The sequence below is a fragment of the Argiope bruennichi genome, chromosome 2, assembly GCF_947563725.1.
Source record: "Argiope bruennichi chromosome 2, qqArgBrue1.1, whole genome shotgun sequence".
NCBI classification, from domain to species: domain Eukaryota; kingdom Metazoa; phylum Arthropoda; class Arachnida; order Araneae; family Araneidae; genus Argiope; species Argiope bruennichi.
The window spans coordinates 79,721,149-79,741,270 of NC_079152.1; positions in this window are offsets into that span (position 1 = coordinate 79,721,149).

A 20,122-nucleotide genomic window follows, 5' to 3' on the forward strand; every position below is an offset into this window, starting at 1 on the left:
AAATAATTTAATTTTTTGGAGGATTAAGAAGAAAGTATTAGTTTCTTACTTTCATATGCTAAACATTTGTTCACTGGATAATTTTTGATTTGTTTATTTAGTAGATAATAGAAAAGTATTTATATATATATATATATATATATATATATATATATATATATATATATATATATCTCGGCAAATATCGTTCGAAAATTCGTTTAACTTTAGTAAACTGCAGCTAAATAATGCAAATGAATTCATTTCCAATTTATAATTCTGTCTGAAATTATTGTTTGAATGACTCAATAGATAAATTAGTAATCACCACATTTGCGTGAACGCATAGTTTAAATATTCAGGAAAATGAAATCATTATGTACAAAGATTCATTTATTTAAAAAATAGTGATCATTGTGAAACCTTTTTCATCTCCTCGTTCCGCATTCAGTACAAGATAAGCACTCAAAGAATTTTGTTATTTAAAATAGAATTATTTGCGGGAGAATCATGATTTCCATTCTTTTTTAAGGTTTCATCAACAAAAACGTAATATGTTACATCTTAGATTTCAGCTCTTAAAAATCTAGTAGGAAAATGTTATTAAAATCTTTACATCTTAGATTTCAGCTCTTAAAAATCTAGTAGGAAAATGTTATTAAAATCTTTACATCTTAGATTTCAGCTCTTAAAAATCTAGTAGGAAAATGTTATTAAAATCTAAGATGATATTCAGGAAATCGATTCTTGGACATTCAATGTAAAAACTTTGACAATGAAGTGATTAAAATCAAGGAATTTTAAACGTAATCCTACTTCTGACAGTAAATTTTGAATATATGTTAATTATAAAAGTATTCTCAGAACCTAGTAATTGATATCTTTTTAAATATTGTGTTAATGTTCTCATTAAAGTAATATAGATATTTTATGAATCTAATTTAATTTTATTCTTAATAAGTTTTGAAGAATACATCTCAAAATTTTAAATCTAATGTCATAGTTTAAAAAGCAGATGATATTAGTGTAAGAAACAAAAATATATGAGATGTAATTAGAAAACGATTGCACTATTTATGGAACAGTAAGGAACAATGGGTCAGCAAACAAGTCAAGGGCAATCATTGCCTGATTGTGTCAGTTGCCCTGAGTTCTTTCATCTGTTAAGTTTCAAACTTACATCCTTCGAATGCGATTGTAACTTTAGTATAAGGCATTCGTTTATATTTCGTAAAAAAGAAAATATTTACATTTATTTACCATGTGAATATGGAATTATAAAAAAAACTGTTCTGCATCTTAACGCAAATGTAATCTTTCATTGTTATGAAGCATTTGATATTAATAAAAATTTATTCCGGAATTTGCAATCTGCTATGAATTCAGTGATTTGCTGACATTGACTTATTATTAAGGAATGTGAAACAATCCCATTCCTGATAGCTTACAGTAAAAATTTTAAACAAATTTTTGTTAACAAAAATATTAAACACTGACTTCAAAAATAAATTGAAAGATTTTTATAAATTTTTAAAGCATATATTTTATATATTAATTTCAAAAAATTATCACGCCTAACAATTTTAGTCTTTTCTTGGTGAACATTTTCAAAAAACTTTTTCCAAGAAAAAATTGATCAAAAAATATATTTCTTTAGTTTTGTGATGTTTTTACAAACATTTTCAAATATTTGTAACTAAACAAAATAAATACTTATAAGAGAAAATATAAGGAAGAGTTGATCTAATAGTTATATATGGATGCAAGTTGGATTCATTTAAAATTCTGGAAATAATTGGTGTTTGAAATGTCTGATAACTATAACTATTTTTATTTGAAATATTCTTTTATAATGCTTTCTTTTTCATTCTAATTAAAGTTATTTAATTCTAATTATTCTAACTGTAATTCTTAATTAACTAGGCATAATTAGAGACGCTAAACAAGATTTAAATCCAAATTTCCTTTATCCTTATTAGGTCTATTGAAAGACAAAGTAATATACTTTACAAAAGTTGACTGCAATTTACTTCGTTATTCATTTGTAAAAAGAAGAATACTTTTTCAAATAAGGCTATTTCCTATGTCGTAATTTATGCAGATTTTGAAATGCTTCTTGAAGTTTCATATTCTCATTTCATTCCTTGCAAGGATTAACTGCGAAAGATTGCAACAAATCTTCCCTTATTTTAACAATTAGCATGAACTTCGGCGCTATCTTGCAGCTTTAAAAACAAGATTTCCCACTTTAATTAGGAACGGCTTTTTTATGTTATACTTATACTCCAGAGACGGAAGTACCCCTCCTGTGTGATATTATTTAGTCGAATAAACGCGATAACATGTTTTTAGTGTTTCTTTTTGTTCTGGCTCATTAAATTTTCTTCTAGCTTTTCCCGACGATTGGTCGTTTTAGCATCCATTCCCCTCGCATTTTCTCAAATTAGGCTAAAATATATTATCTTTTCTTCGTGATTTGTGTTTTCATTGTTTTGTTTTGTAGTGTAAAACTTAATAAACCGGAAAGAAAGGCACATTTTTTATTAACTGAAAGGAACTTGTGCATAATTTTTTTTTCTTCCTTTATTTTAATTTATAACAAAATTGCTTATATTTGTTCTTTGGAGAAAATGACTTTAGTTGTTTGGATTTATGATATGTCGTTTATGTATTTGCTAATTACATAAAATCTGACTCTAATGGATAATTATTCCGCCTTAAGCAGAGTAATAGGTTACTTATTATTGTAAATGTCTTGTAAACTTGACGTGTAATTTGAATTAATTTCAAATAACAACTATTTTTTTTGCTGAAGATTTCTTCTGTTTATTAACCTGAAGCATAGTTTTAGATTCATAAGCGTAAAAAGCTTAAATTTGTAGTAATCATTAATATTACTTACTTAATTGATTGATGCCGGGATAGCCTGGTTGGTAGTGCGTTGGATTCGCGTCCGTTGGGTTACGAGATTGAACCCCGCCGGACGAGGACTCTCCGTGTATGGCGTGGCTGGTGCAAGTACGAATACGTTGTGGTTACAAAGTCCTCCATGGTAAGAGTAATGCCACTGGGGGTATTGGATAAGGGGTGAACGTTCTCTGATTCAGGTATAAATTACGATTTGTGGCAGAGTGAATGAAATGCGTGATTGAAATCCGCCCTGTAAAAAGGGTTGCGACGTGTGTGTAGCTAAGTCGTGCTCTTGGCCCTAGATGGCGCTACTGAAAAAACTGGAGACGCACCCTTGTCTTAAAATCACTTATTTCTAAAATCACTGGACTTGTCTATGACAAGTGCCATTAGAAAGAATAGCTTAATTGATTAAATATTGATAATGCTTTCGAAACGTTTCAGAAAGCAATTTAGAAATGAAATTCCGCTTCCAAAGATTTACACTTTTAAAAGATTACATACCAAATATGCAATACATTGATTTTTAAGGCTACTAAAATTAAATACGGTTTTTAATTAACTTCAACAAACTGTTTCCAGAATTACCGAAGAGAGAAGAATATTACTACTTAAAACTGTAATTTCATCATTCACAGATCTTCTCATCTTTCAGTCATTCTGAAACTGACTATATAGAATAATACGCATTTCAATCCCCACAATTTATTCGATAGCTGAATAATTTCCATCTTTATTCCTATTCTAATACGGATTGCACCGATTTATTTACTCCTTTCATGAGGAGAAATTAACAATTTAATTTTTATTGTGGAATATAGATTTATAGAATCCTATGTATTTAGGAAAGGAGAAGAAAGAGCCTCAGTTTCTAGTAAGTTTTGGAGTTCTTTTTATTTTTCATTAGGAATATCTGGATGATTCTTGATTATTTTGCTGACCAACCTATTTATTTTATGTTCTGCATTCCGGTATTTTACCTCCATCGTCATCTTAAAATAAGGGGGAAACTCATGTTCCATACGTGTTGCAATTAAAATCTCTTCAGATTATTTAGTTTGTTACAAAATTTCCATATTCCCAATTGACTTATTTTAGTTTAAGATAAATTTTAGAATTTAAATATCGTGTTTAAAGGAATGTTCTATACTGCGTAATGCAGTTAAAAGAAATTTTTGCTCTATGTTACTGAATTGAATAATACTTAAGTTCTCAATTTTACATTAAAACTATTCTTAACCATTTCTCCGAAAAACCTGAAAGTCCAAATTTTTATTTAAATAAGGAACTGAGGAAAGAAAATTTAACAAATATAATAAATGACTCAAAAACTATCGGAAATGGAAAACATTATTTTAACAAAGTTTATAAACAAAATTTTAACAAAGTTTAGAAAATGCACATTTTATAAAAATCATTAATTTTTATTACATTTCTCTCTATAAAATACTTTTAATACTTACTAAAAATACTAGTAGTATTTTTTAAAATTTTATTTAAACCAGTTATCTACAATTTCAGAAATGTTCTGAATAACAATCAAAATAATAATGAATATTCATATATAATTTAACATTAATTTTTTGAATAATGATTATTTAATACATTAGAAGAAGTTCTAGCCTAGAGGGACTGTTATCCGGTTAATAATATATTATATATTATTATCAACGATACTTAACAAAATTTGTAGTAGAAAACCTTATGTACATTGGCAAAACACTTCATAAATTTTATTAAAAAATATTTAGAGTGCATTTTAGATAAAAGAACTTCTCTATCCGTAATATTAATAGACATTAAAATCATATCTAAACGTTAAAAACTGTTTCAATATAAAATAAAAAAACCGTGGACCTTGTCTCATTAGCTTGGTTACAATCTAGCATAAGAAATGTGAATAAAGTGAGCCGTTTTTGATCCGGTTCCTATTTTTTGTTCATGCGTATCTTCATTCGCACACCGATAAATTCAGCCAATAAAAATAAAAAAAAACATTTGATAATCCCTCACAACAAATGGAAGGCGAAATCTTTAACTCCGTTTAGCGTTATACAAAGTGAGGGAGAATTATATATACTGATGTTTAATAATATGTTATTAACATTCCGCTAGTCGCGTACCTTTTTCAAACAAATGTGGTCGTTCTTTATCTGACAAATACACCTGCATATATTATTAAAATAAACAAATAATATTTATAAAAACTCAATTTTAAGTAGAAAGAAATAGCAATAAATCAAATTCTTTGATACTACATATATATTTTATTGTTTACAAAATAATTAATGTATTAAAGTACTCATGAGAGTTAAGTATGCAAAAAGGAATAATCAAAATTTCATGAACGATAACAATTAGTTTTATCAGTAAATATATCTTAGCCGATTTAAAAAAAAACATTTTATTCTTACTTAATCTACATTTTACCTGTTCGATTCACTTCCACATTCCTCAGAGCAAATGAATAATACACAGTGCTACAAACACAAGTTTGAATCACAATTTTTGTATGAATACCTAGTTAAGCGTATTTTCTTCTGTTTTTGACAAACCTTGCACCTTTTTAGAGAAGAATTATCATTGCCATTGCTGTTATTAAGTTTTTTTTTCAGATAATTTTTTTTCTTTGGCACAATTTCTTTCAAGTGCACGGCAGTGGATATTGGTAGGCTACTAATAATGCTGCTGTATCTGGGAGATACAATATTGTTACATAAAACACAGTAAAATTGGGAATAAAAACTTTAAGACAGGAATAAAATACATTAATATTAATTTCAAAAATACACAATGCAAAATGTGAAAAAAAATGTGAAAGTAAGAAATACTTCCAAAAGTGGTCGCGTTGTATCTCACAGATAATCTATAACAGTTGCCTTTTCGAATATCACAATTGAAGCGCGGGAATGGTACTAAAATTACCTCCAAAACAAACTAAGAAGATAGTAAAAAACAATTTTATCTCAGATATAGCGCTATCTAGTTATTGGAAAAATAATTTATCAGGTATCGGTCAGATAAGGCACGACTAACGGAATGTTAATAATCAATTTTTATATTAATTAAAATATTTATTTAATACTGTATTTGCACATATTTAATATTAATAGATGTATAAATATAAAAACTAAGTAGTTAAAGTACCACAATGATATATTTCTATTTGCTATTTGCAGAAAATACTGATTTTATCTACTATTATATATTTAATTTTAATGATTAATTTGAAATATATAAATTCTATTTATTTTAGACTTTATGATTTGAGATGTATTTAATGATCTGTGATGCACAGATTTATTCTAATGACGACGCTTTATGCGTGTAAAATATCTATTAGTATTGACATTATTAGGTATACGTTACATTTATCCTAATGCACATCATAATATCTAAATTTATATCATAATCCCTTTTCCTGAGGATTAAATTTCTACTGAAAGATGCACACTAATTGAATTCGATCTAATCCATTAAGACGGAATTGTGTGTTATAGCAGATGGGTAAACTTTACATTATTATAAATTAACTCTGCATTTAAATATTTCTGATAGCCAAGGTATTACTCTTATTTCCTAATATAATATATTACAATACTCAGTAAACCTTGGGCTTTAAATGGCCATTAAAAACTGCTGGTCACTAGATTTTTTAGTAATAAAAATTATATATATATAATTGTGTCTGTGTGTGTGTATTCACGTACTTGCAGTATATCAATTAAAGTCCCTTGCCACCCTCTTAAATTCCGAACTTGCAGCTATATTCATAAACAACTATATTCTAGACGTAATAAAGTAGCCATGCGCTACTCAATGACAGCATCAACGACGCAATCTGCTGCAAAACTGCGGAGATAGCATTCCTATCTCGAAAATAAAATGATCTATGGGAAAAAAATTTATTTGCAAAGATGTAGAACATCGTCGATTTAGTATAAAAAGATACCTTGTGGACGTTAATGCAAAGAATAAGACGGTTAAAACATTTTTTTGTGTGTGTGTGTGTGTGTTTTCCTACACTGTTGAAGTTAAAAAAAACAATCTGAGGAAAGAAAATAAATATAATATCATTATTTTTTATTGAAGTGTCCAAGCTTCTCTCCGTTAGCTGCCATTCAGTTTTGTATCCTCGTTTGAATTTCACATTGCACACGTTGGAGCATAGAGGATGACATGTTGGCCCAAGTATCCATAATGCTTTGTTTAAGATTCTGCAATGTTTGTGGAGGGGTCACGTACACCTGCTGTTTCAGGTATTCTCACAGCAAAAACTTTTGTGATGTCGGATCATGGGAACGTGATAAACAATCTTCAAAATCCCCATAACCAATTATTTTTTTTCCAAATTCCTTTGACGAGGTACTAATTTAGTGGAGAATCTGATAGCTTGTTTTTGTAAATTGCACACCAATCGTTAATATACAAACAGCATTTGATGTCGAAAGTCAGTAAAACATCTAGGATTTTCCAGCGTCCAATAATGGGTGCTTTGCCTATTGCGCATGCCGCATGATATCTATATCCGAACTATATCCGTCCACACTATATCTCTCAAGAATGTTGGCTAGACCTGTATCTAATTCATGATAAAGTTGCACCATGCATAACGATGCTTGGCATCCCAGTCTATTAAAACCTGTTGAGGTAATGGTCAGCATGGATGAGCGCCTACTGCAATTAGGATTTTCCAAACTTGACTTTGTGGGAAGCTACATTGTTCTTTAATCTCTTTTGTGTTGCATTTCGAATATGCGAAGGTGTATGCTAATACTTCATCTAGTTGAATTTGTCGTTTTACTTTAGCTGGTCTGCCAGATTGAGCTTGACTAGTCAGACAGTTTGTCTCCCTTAAATGTTTTATAACAGTTAGTTTGGTTTGATCAGAAGTATGCTGATCTTCAAGGAAAAGTTGCCGATAAAGCTCATTAAAAGGTATAACAAGCATTTCGGGAACTACATATGCAGTTAGGTGATCGAACTTGTGCAAGCAAATATTAGTTTAAAAATATCGTCAATCTCTTCCATGTTTAACATGACGATGATCGTGAATGTTGAAATTCGTTGTATCAACAGTTATTAAATTGAGAAATAATTTATTCCTCTGGTTTTCAAAATGCCTTTTTTTAGATTTAGGGTTTAGTTTAGCGTTTTGATATTTTGAGCCAGTCATCTTGTATTGGTCTTATATTAATCTCATTATTTTAATTCCTTTTATCTTTTCCTTTTTTAAAATGTCATGTATCGTTTAAATATAGAAGCAATGAGTACTTATGCCAATCTTTTTTCAGGGAGACATTTCTTATTTCTAAAGAATATGACATAAGTAATGTTTGTGTGCCTTTACAAGACTTGGAATCAAGAACTCCGATGAATGTGAATTCATCAACCTTTTACTTGTCTATCTATCCTATAATCACATTTCTGTTTTTTATGGCATTACATATTATTATGCCTTATATAATGATTTCAAAACTGAAGAATATAAAATTTATTAATTAGAAAAATCAGGAATAAGTAATACACTTATTCCTGGATTTCAAAAGTACGAATCCAGTTACCTCAAAGGAATATTTGAATGATTTTTTTTAAAAAAAAAGGTAATAGGAAGTACCTGCATAATTTATTAATATTATACAGAAAAAAATTATCAAAGGGAAATTGAATGTACTTAATATCTTTATAATAGAGTTTTTATTATTATAAATTGCTCACACCAATCTAGTTTAAATCGAGTTTTATGACAAGTTATAAGCAAGAATCCTAATTGATCTTGATCAACAAGGTATCTAAGTAATTCTTTGAAAGGAATACATATCGATTACAGTTAATATGTATATTACAAGTTTCCTTAATCTTTTGCATTTTTAAATTTCTTTTGAAAATACAAAGGTGATGATGCACTTTCTTAATATAATTGAAAATATATGTTATGTAATCCATTAGTTTAAGCAATTAAGCGTGCATTTTTTTTTAAATTCTCAATATTTTAAATTTATTATCTTTGAATATTCATTATATATATTCATTATTTTATTTGAAGATAAAATTATTGTTGTTTCCTTTTTTTTTTGAAATCGTATCAATATAATCAGTATTTTAAATTAAAACGATATAAAATTAAAATCATTCAATAGCACTGATAATACATTAGAAAAACCTTATATTATAATTCCTTAATGAAAACATCAACAATAATTTATATCAATTAATCTTACTAATGAAAATTACAATAAAATATATTTGCAGTTCTAATAAAAGTTTAATTATACAATTCAATGTTTTATATTCAAATATTTTCTATTTTTTATATTCTTTTAAGCAAAATCTCCTTAAAATAACAATTACACGCCAGAATATAAAATAAAATGTCCATAAATAAAATAAACATTGAGCATTTACTAACATTGAAATAAACATTTGAACATATGAAAATTAACTCAAAAATCATTTTGCGTAATAAACGAAAATCTGATTTTTGAAATAAGACGCAACGAAATGAATCTTTTCTGATTTGCATTGCTCACTATTTCTGTATTCTAATAATATCTTAAGTCTACTTCCCTTATTAATCATTTAACTATTCTAATTGAATCCATAACTTTTTAAAGACGAAGCAACAGTTAAATGCTAAGAGTAATTCCTGGAATGAAATATTATAGGTGCCCTTGCAGTATATTTAGACCATATATATAGACCACTAACCATGATAAACGTTCTGTGATACGAAAATAATTAAAACAACAAAAATAAACAAGCTTCTTTATGTAAAATTGAACATTCTTATATATTTTGAAATTAAATATAATCTCAGTTTCTCTTAAAAGATAAGATGAACATTTCGGCATTGAGGAAAAACGCTAGCAGGCCCTATATTAAAAATATGCTTCGTAATTACTTAAAGTAGCTGAAACATTTTTAGAAAAATACGTATAAGCAAATTAAGTTCATTAGAAAAATTTTGCCTCTTTTAAATTTTATTTATTTTTAACTTATTCGTCTTATTAATCAGTAGAATTAATGAATTTCTTGTGTATTTTTTGTTTATGGAATAATAAACTTACTACATACAATGCAATATTTTGTATCAAGCACATTATTATTATTATTATTTGCTTTCTACGTTTATTTAGGGATTATCTTTTCTTACGTACTTCACTTCCAATTGCAATTGTTAGTATGTTGGCCAAATGGGGTTTTATGTAAAATTCGTAAATATTTTTAAGAAACATACAGAAATGTATTTATTTATTTGTTTATACCTCCAAAGCCTCCATACTTTGCTGATACCGCCATACTGAAATGAGCTGTGGAAAATGTGACCAAAAGAATAAAATAACAAAAAAGAAAAAAATTACATCAATACTAAATGGCAACAAATTTACGGAAACTGCAATAAAAGTACTAAAATGGGCCACACTCTTCTAAGCGGTATTCTACATTTTAGTAATAACTGAAGACCGACGGTCTATTCCACACAAATAAGGCATTTCTAATACATAATAAACAATGGAATATGAATGTAAAACTTTTTAATGACTTTATAAACTTGAAATTATCAATGCTGATTTTTATTTCGGTTCCTTTTCGATGCTTTGCAAAATTGATTACAAAAGGCCAAATTTGAAAACCTGAGTCATACTAATTCATATGATAACAAAATGCTTTAAAAATTTCTTAATCTTTGAAGCATTTTGAAAATTCAATGTTGCCATCAATCAAGTCAAAATTTTCTATATTTCATTGAATATTATAATTTTTCACCTTGTAAATTTTTACTGATCTGAGTTGATAAGATTGTTGGCATTCACAGTGAAGGAATTCGCAGGTCCCAAACATGGTAATTTAAAGTGTGAGCTGCTATTTGGATTAGAGAATTTCCAATAAAGACATTTAAAACAATTTTGGGTGAAGTTCTATCGCAATCGATTTTAATTAAGAAGACTCGTTGGATATTGTGGAATTGCTTAATTTAGTGTCAGTCTAGTTCCTACCTAGATGTGCGCAACTGAGTAAGGATTTTTCAAGAAGCGTTAAATGCCAATGTTTGATGAGATATTTGCTAAGATTGCAATTGGATTGAATTAGTCAATTGGAATGGAAAGTAAAATTATAAGTTTTTTCACGGAGATCTAAGAAGTATAAGGATAATATATGTGTGATATCGATTACTATGCATATTTAAATAATTTAGATTATGTTTTGTTTTTATATATTAACATTATGAATTCTGATACTTAGAATTTTATGTAATTCAGTCTTATTCTTTTAGACTATTTCTAGGACAGTGGTGACCTAAGAAACCAATGCTTGCTTGAAATATTATTTTAGGAATGAATCATTTAGTAATTACTTAAAATTATAATGATTGAAATGTGGTTTTAAGTAATTTAATTCCTCATGTAAATTTCTTAATAAAGTATTAGTATTTTCCTCTAAATTCATGCAAGACTTTCCAAATGCAACAAGATGTAGATCATCTACAGAAGAAATGAAGGTTTATCCTTATTTAAGCTTAATAATGAAATTATAAAAATATTTCGGATCATAATTATAATTACAGAACCTTATAACAAAACTTACAAAAAATAGCATTCGAATTTTGTGTCACTTTCATTTGTCAATTTAAAAATAGCATTCAATTTTTGTGCCACTTTCATTTGTCAATTTACGACATTTTAACCAGAAGGAAATAAAAATGTTGACAGAATAGTATAAGTAAGAAATAAAGTATAATTAAATAATAAAGACAGAATAGTATAAGTGAAAATGTCTCAAGAGATTCTCACAATCTCTATTGTCAAAGGCCGATTTAAAATTGAAATTTGTTAAAGTAATTATCTTTTTTTTAAATTAACTTTGTTCAGAAAATTTTAATGAACCATAACCAAAAAACATATTGAACAATACATTAATATTATCCAATTATTTATAATGTCTTATAAGAAATATTTTTCAGGCTGTCTCAAGTATGGGCAAGATACGAATTATTCAGCACACTTTTCAAGCCATATGAACTCCCTCTAGTTTGTGAAATGACATGACTTTTACAGTATTAAGTCATATAGGAAAATAATAGTATTTAAAGAAATAATTTAAATAATCCAATAAAAAATTCAAGATAAAAATCAAAGATCACATCTCAAACTCAATAATTATTATAATCTATGCATGAATCCTCCGCATTTGGTTCAAAGTCATTATATCGTCTTTCAAATTAAATAATTTTATAAACTTCCATAAAAAATTCTAAAATTTTTATATTACTTTTATTTAATTAAGAATTATTGATTGAAACTTTTATTACTTAATATATACATATTTTGCACGTAAACAGCAATGAGTATTGAAGGTTTACGGAATATTTATTTTTTAATATTTCATGGTTGACCGAACTACTCTCATCAAAGACGAAAGAAAAGGTGAAAAACACTTGAATCCAGGGTATTCAAGTATTCAACCATTCTATCTCCAAAAATATTTGATAAATTAAATATATTTTTAAAAACTAGAATCCTGACTGAAATTGAAACTAAGACACTGCAAATATACCTTCTCCCCATGCCTGAATAATATATATATAGCATCAAATGATTATTATCGTTTAATTTATCTTATTTTGATTAGCAAATACAAAGGAATGCTGATTTTTCATCATCATTGAAAAAATAACAAAAATCCATTTGATTTTCTCATTTATTCTAGTTTTGCGCTCTTTGCCTCTTCTTTATATCAATGTTGATATCTAAAAATGTATTTAATATTGATTGTCTTTCACGTATCACAAAAGATTCAAGGAAATTTAATTTCAGTTAAATCTTGTAAATGAAACTTCATGATTTTGTCAAATTGTAAGATCCTGAATTTTTAATTGCCCTACACATGTTCTGTTCTTTGTCTATAAGAACCATTCTAATCCATAGCAGCCCCATGACATCACAATGCTATCAAGAACGAGAAAGTGTAGTTCATCTATCATCTAAATTTCGCATATTGTGCTTTCACATTTGTACATATTTTGTATTCCAATTATGTATTAATGAAATACTTCTTTCAGTTTCAATAATGGGAGGAAATTAAGAGACAAATTATATGAAGAATGAATGAAAACGTTTTGGATATAAGGACAATAATACAGGACAACTGTGGCCTGTAGAGCACTAGGTAAAGGCATAAAAATAAAAAAAAATGCTAAAGTTCACGAAAAATCTGCTTGAATATTAAATTGGTATAGTTATAAAGACAGTTTTTGGAGTTTTGAAAATATACCGAATTCCTTCTTTTGATGTAGTATTTTTGGAAGTATTGTGAAAAACAACAAAATTCAGCTTACCTTTTTAATTATTTAAATTTCGAATAAAAATTTAAAAAATAGCTCTTAGGATTACATTTCTATTTTTCAAGATATATATATATATATATATATATATATATATATATATATATATATATGGAATATATATGGAAAAGGAAATGATATATATATATATCATTTCCTTTTTATATGATATTAAAGCCATTTTTCTTCCTCTTTTCAGATTCATTTATCAGTTTCAAAGCAAAATAATAGAAAGAAGTGTGAGTACGATATATATATATATATATATATATATATATATATATATGTACAAAATTTTAACAGAAAATCCAGCTATATGGCCTGCAGAGCACTAAGACACAGAATCATATATTTTTATTATTAGTAGATATATAGATAAAAAATGTTAACTTTTTAAATGCTATCATCAGTCTAATAAAAAATACAAATGCTGAGGATTCCATGTTCGGCATGAAATGAAGAATGAGAAAGCTCAAAGAAAGATGAATAACTTATGCATTGCTCATTTCTTTTTAAAGAAGTAGTGCATTAAATGGAAGAACACAATTTCTAGTCGAATGATAATATAAAATATAAACTTTTTCTAATTTTGTAACAAATTCCAAGTATCATGTTCACTACTGTAAAGCAATATAATGATAGTACAGTTTCATAATAGAATTGATTCATATAAGATTTCATACATTTACTCGTTTAGTCTCTTTATTGCAATTTATATTTCAAAATATTTTCATGGCAACAAGATTTAAAATATATATATATATCATTTCCTTTTTATATGATATTAAAGCCCTTTTTCTTCCTCTTTTCAGATTCATTTATCAGTTTCAAAGCAAAATAATAGAAAGAAGTGTGAGTACGATTAGAAAAAAAGAAAACAATTTCTGAGAAAAATTGCCTTGAGAGGAATCTTACCTTAGTTTTAGTTCAAATAAAAAAGACCCCGATATCAAATTTCACTGCAGCAATAAAATTGCTATAAAATAGGACAAAATACGAGTTCCGATTTCCCTTAACCGTCCTCAAATCCTACAGTCATCTTTATGGGGCAGAAGAAAGGGTTATTGGTTTGGAAAGAAAAGTCGTTACAGATGCGGTGATATGAAACTCTAGAGACGCAAAGTGACAGCAGAATGCACGAATGGAGCTGGGTTTTGGTCTACGTCAAGATTGCCGCTTATTTCTGAGCTTTAAAATCTTAATACCATATAGACCGAGGAAGAAATATCGATTTTTTTAGAATAATCAAGAAGTTAATCTACCATAAAACTATCAATTTCCAATTTCTATTTGGCTTATATTTCGAAAATACGATTTAAGAAAATTAATGCAGTTACCATGATGATCTCATAGGCACAAAGATTTTTTATTTTATTTTATTTGATTTAAAAAGGAGGCCCAATTTAAAATGCAGTAGTACTAGATGAAAAAGAACATGTATTTAAAACAAACATTTATATTACCTTAAATATAAATAATATTTATATCATATTATTTATATTTAAGGATTCTGATCCATAAATCGATTGCTCCGAAAAGTTGCAAAAATTTGTCAGATAGAGAAATATGCAATTACTGATCGAATGTTATGTTAATTTTAATAAATTAGTGTGATTAACAATATACAATATAATTTTAATTATAGTTGTAATCGTAACTATTACTCTTTTCAGGTCGCATAAATTAACATTTTTATTAATATTTTCTTTTGCAAATCAATTCCAGAATTTTATAAAGATTATTATGACTAAAAAGTATATTCTTAGTAAGTGAAGTTTTTTTAAAAAATGCTAATTATTTATTAATATTAAGTTTCTTTTTTATAAAATTTATAGAAACTGTCATAATATAAAAAAAATCCAAATTTATTCTGTGATTTGCAGTTTTATACTACGTTTATTTAAGTTCTTCATATTTAGTTACAGTTATATAAAGCATTCGAAATCAAACATATATTTTTGTGAACTGTAATGAAGTATCTTCAATTGACATAATTAGAAGAACAATTGAACTTTCGATTCAGAACTAATTATCAAAACTTATATGCACCGAAAATATTACTGCTGCCCTGATTAATTTATTAACTAAAATAAAATATGCATTCACTTATGAGAGAACTATTTATATAATTAAATATAAAATGTTCTCGAAAAACCAAAAAAGCTAATTTAATGTATAGATTTAAATATTAAACATTACAAAAATATTCGAATTTTGTATTTAATCCCAATACATATTTTATTTATATATATAAGTTATATCAGGGGTATAAAAGGCTAATAAAATAAAATTTATATAAAAATAATATAAGGTAAGATTTAATACAAAAGTAGAGTACTCAAACATAGCGTTAAACTATATGAATTACGTGAATTTCAAATTTTATTTTTCATAAAACGTGAAGTTCTATAGAGAAATAAAGTAATTTCCTAATTGTTTTTGGTAAAGCTTGATTACTCTTTGAAATATTCATAAAGCGAATGTAAATAAATGGTTATATCTATTTAAATTATTTTTTTTCAATAAAGGCCTTTAATTTAAATTAAATTTGTTTAAAAGTATAGTGAATTAAAATGTAACTCAACTGACATCAAGGGAATAGACAATGAATTATATTAGATTAATTTTAAATCTTTATTCATGAGATAAAAATCAATGCATCTGAAATGTTAAATGTGACATTTTTAATATTCTGTGATCTTACTAAAAAACAGTTGTTAATTTTGTTAACAGATGATAAAATTGTAATTTCAGTCCAATTAATTAAAGAATAAACACTCCAAATGATGAAAAATATGTTCTGTGTTTTAATTTTTTTTATAAATTTATTGATAGTTCTGAAATGTTTTATAATATGGTATAGATATTTTTCTTCTGTGCGGTGTAATACATTAATAATGTTTTATTTTTTTTATTTTTTTGTGAAAAATTTAAAATTTGTTCTTAGGTAAAGATGTCTTTAGACAATACGAGCGGATATTTTAAGTTAAAAATGAATAAAGTAATACCAAATCAAGGTATAGTTTTCATGCAACTCCAAAATATGTTTTTGGTTTCATCTCTATGAAGTATTTCTCTTATTTTTCTTTTATTAATCAGATCACATTGAATTAACACATACACACAGAAAGAGATAAAAACACACAGTCATATTTACTTACACATAGGCACACACGAATTCATTAGCATATTTTTGTATATTATGTGTAAAATATAAAAAAATATCACCAATTTTAAAAATAATAAATACAATTTTATCTTATTTATTATCATTACTAATAACAAAACATAAATAATATTTTATGTAAATTTTAGTTAGTTTAATTTATTAAATCTATTCACAAAAAATATCGTGAAAGAATATTTTCTCTTGAACTTTCCATTTATTTAGGTTAGAAAAAAATCTAAATATATGTATAATCCAATCAAAAGGAATCTATTTGCAAAAGTTGAAACTTGTATCATTTATTAAATTGGTTCTTAGGATCTCATTAAGGCAATATTATTTTCTAGATATCTGGTAGAGAAATTTCTTCTCTGACTCTATTCTGAGACTTTACTTTTAAAGAATTACTAAAAGGAATCTATGTTATATTACCAAATTTGGTTTAAATCATGACAGAAAAAAAGTAGATAAATAAATAGGAATGAATTGGCGTTAAAAATAATATATAACAAAAATAAAACAATTTATAAATGTAATTAACGTATTTAAATAATTCTATTCCTTTCGCTGTACCAGCAATAAGTGTGCAGTTTTAATTAAAAATAAAGAAGATTATTTTAAATTGCAAAATTAAGTTAAATATTTACACTGCATACATCAACCTATATTACTGAGATATTGTATGTTTCAGGAATATCAATATATTTGTGCAGAAAACTTTAAATAACTTCCTTTCTATAAACATATTTGATCAATTTATACTTGCTAATCTGATGTTTTTTTTCTGCTTTGCTTCAACAATGATATGCTTGTAAACTTAATAATAATAATAAAAAAATCCTGGATCATAAGTTCTTAAAACGGAAATAAAATAAATCCAGGTTACAATCGTAAAACGTTTGCCAAAGTTTTCGTATGACAATCATAGGAATCAAAACTATATTACTAATAGGAATTATAATTTTATAAACAGACGAATTCATATATATTTTTTGATGTTGATGTTAATGATAAAACAGGTTCATAAATATATATATATTCATATATATATATTCATACAGATAAAGAAAGTTGATTCATAGAAGTCCTTAATTTAATACTAGCATTTTAAAATATTTTTGATACATTAATTCATATATATTTTTTGATGTTGATGTTAATGATAAAACAGGTTCATAAATATATATATATACATATATATATATTCATACAGATAAAGAAAGTTGATTCATAGAAGTCCTTAATTTAATACTAGCATTTTAAAATATTTTTGATACATTAATATCATTGCAAAAAGACATTGTATCATGCATTATTCTATCTTAGTTTAGATATCGTCATTCCATATTAAAGTGAGCTTCTTTAAGACTGCGCCCTCTGAAAAAAAAAACATGCCATAATTTTTAAGATAATAAAAGAAGTTCAACAATTTAGTTATTTTCTTTTTGAATAAAATTTAATTATTTTGAATATTCATACATTAAACGCCTAAGCAAATATTATCAATATAATTTTTAAGTAATTAATTCGTAATCTTGTTTAAAAATAATTACGTTCTTCAAAAAATTAGTAAAGAAATTCAAAAAAATAATGCTTCAAAATTCCGATCAAATTACATTCATTCTATCATATAAAAAACGGAATTTCGACGAAAATTAATTTATATTATATAAAGTAAAAGAGGATTTAAATTATCTTTAATCGTGCTGTTTGATTATTTAAGAAATTTTATCTGATATAATAAGTAGATAATCTGATAAATTCCAAGATAATTCTGTAGCGAAATATTAAATAATAACAGTATGATAAGAAATCTTAACTTACAGTTATAATAATATTTTTATTTAAAGCGATGCTCGTAATATAAGCATTTCTATCAGTATCAGAATATATACTTAACATCATTTCAATTAATTGGTTTTCATTAATTCAAAAACACTATTTTTAAAACTGAGCAAAATACCACCATTTTTGAGAAATTTTCTGCAAAATGAATAAATATTTTTTTAAGGAATATCAGCATTCCGGCAATAGTTGGGTAATAAGTTCAACAATGAGGAATTTCATTATTGAAAATATTTATTGAAGAATATCAGTTCTTAACGGATAAGGTTCCTTTATTCTATAAGAGAGCACATACAATCTTAAGACGGAATTCACGTATCTACTACTTCTCGTGTGCGTCTTGCATTTTGGTAGCTCCTATAAAAGGACATAGAAAGATATAGAAGGTTCATTTTTCATGGCTTCTAATAGAGATATCGCCTAGATTTCCTCACAATTTGACCAATTAAAAGAAAATAATCTTTTTGAAGAGAAACATCTCAGAAATTATGCAGAAAAAGTTCACACTGTATCAAGCTCCTTACCTTTTTATTTTTAAAGATATTGTATAAGATTTTATGACATGTTATATATTTTGCAGAGAAATGAATAAAACACATTTTCAAAGAATTTTGTTGAAAAATCAAAAACATTTTGCTAAAAACATAGTTAACACTAGGCATTTCGGTAAAAGTTTGCAATTGGGTGCCCCTTGATATTAGGCGATTTTTTTAAGCCAAGATCAGCGCCAAGGGGATTTTCGGTTGGTAACTCAACAGCAAGGTCAATGAAAGCAAAACATTACGGAAACCAGAAGTAGTGCTTTAACACTGAAATTTGTCGCCAATCGAAGGGGCACCCAAACCTAAACTAGAACCGGTATTTCTGCTTTATCGAATACCAAATTAAATTTTTAAAATTAGATGCAAAATTTTATGATTGTTTGTATTTTTTAATTATTCATAAATTTTAATGTATACACGTATGTGTAATCAAAATATTTTATATCTGCGTATCGTATTTGGTTTTGGTTAAAGGAGAATTACTTCTCATTTAATGCATAAGTTAGTTGATATATATATATATATATATATATATATATATATATATATATATATATATATATATATATATATATATATATATATATATATATATATTTAATTTCCAGAATTTTCAATAATTTAATTAAGATATTAATATAATAAGTTAATTAAATTGCTAATTTTTAATTTATATAATTCAATATATTGTTTGAATAGATCATATAAACCATAAGTTGAACTTTTTTAATTATATAGCAAGAATGAAAGATAAAAGTTAAGACTTAAACAAGATTTGGTTTTGAAACAATTTCGTTTCTAAATATTTCTGTTTGCATTTTACTTGCAAATATAAGCTTAAATATAGAGCACATTTACCAAGAAGGATTAGATTTTATATTTAAAGAGAATTAAAAAGATCAATGATAAAATTTCACAATAATTTCCAAAAATTTCAAATTTTACGTTCATTTTAAATTAATTCTTATGAAAAATCAAATCTCTTAAGAAATAGTTCTTCTTTGCTCGTTAAATTTCATGCACTGACGATTGTAGATTTCATTAAATTTGCATTCCTTTCAAATTCCACACGACGCCATTTCGAAAAACATATTAATTGCTTCAATGAAACCAAGATTAATCAAGTTGTCGATAATTGTTGGTATATTTTTATTTCAACAAATACATTTTAAATTTTTTTATACATTAATGTTTTTTTTTATAAAAATGTTTGATTTTAAAATAATTCATATGTTTCAAAATCCATTCTTAATCAGTTTTCTTTTTTTGAAAATTTAGATTGCTTTAAGATTTTTTTTATTTATTCATATTTTATTCAAATGGATTCCATTAGTATTT